This window comes from Camelina sativa, unplaced genomic scaffold (genome assembly GCF_000633955.1).
Source record: "Camelina sativa cultivar DH55 unplaced genomic scaffold, Cs unpScaffold03004, whole genome shotgun sequence".
Classification (NCBI taxonomy): domain Eukaryota; kingdom Viridiplantae; phylum Streptophyta; class Magnoliopsida; order Brassicales; family Brassicaceae; genus Camelina; species Camelina sativa.
This window is the reverse complement of record NW_010924113.1, coordinates 1-927: the sequence shown is the minus strand read 5'-3', so window position 1 is coordinate 927 and position 927 is coordinate 1. Positions and strand designations below refer to the sequence as shown.

At 34.3% G+C, this 927-nt stretch overlaps 1 long non-coding RNA gene across 1 annotated transcript; it reads left to right on the top strand.

Annotated features, from left to right (window-relative positions):
- The first annotated feature begins 35 nt into the window (after positions 1–35).
- On the top strand, positions 36–853 carry LOC104774465. Its single transcript, XR_765352.2, has 3 exons — positions 36–227; positions 567–682; positions 783–853. It is a non-coding gene; the product is annotated as an uncharacterized LOC104774465 (long non-coding RNA).
- The last annotated feature ends 74 nt before the right edge of the window (positions 854–927 follow it).

Below are 927 nucleotides of genomic sequence, written 5' to 3'. Positions count from 1 at the left end.
TTTTTTTTTTTTTTTTTTTTTGTCTTCCTAAGTCAGCCTGGGATTGCTACTATCAAGTTGGAAAAAGAGGTAAATACGATTAGTCATAGCAAGGTAAATGGCATTTTGGGTTATTTTTTTTTCTACTTTTGGTTTGCACATGGAGGAAAAACAGAATTTCACCAGCATGAAAGTTTCCTCCGAGAATGTCAAGGATCCTTACTTGTTCTCCTTTTCCTGAAACATAGGTAATATATGAGTTATTGACAAACTGATATGTTTTATGTTTTTCTTCTTCTTTTCAATAAGTCTAGGTGAGAAATTTAGAAACAATATCCATGTTTGTCAAGATGTGTGCATGTTTTCATATAAGTGATTCAAAATTTTGACCAAGATGAAGAGGAAATGCATTTACTAGATACTCATGCTGAAATTTTTGTTTTGGGTTGGTCAACGTGTGGTCCCAAAGAAAAAGCAAATTGCCTTTGAGTTTAGCCAAGTAATATGCTTCATCAGTTTTGCCTCTCAGCATAAATATTTGCTCCTCCTTTTCTATGTTTTTTTGCTCATTGTACAGTTTTGTGCAGAGATACATAAATCTGGCTGGTGGTTCCCTCGAAGGCTTGTCTCCTAAATTTCCATTGTACAAAATCACAGAGGGAAATGAAACGCGTTCTTCACCAATGACATGATGAAACTAGAGGTAAGAGTTCCTTCAAATCATAACATGGTCTTTTCATATTCCTGACTGTTCTGTTTTTGTTTCTTATTCGAAACACTAATTTGTTGAGTGACTCTTTCAGAAGGAGAAATGCATCACATATTCACCCTCCAGGATCTGAAAGCATCTAATTCGTGGTTTTTAATAAAGGTTTGCCTCCCTTTGTTTATTCAGTCTTTCGTTTAATGGCTATTGAAACTATTAGCAACTAAATATTTATTTGGTTG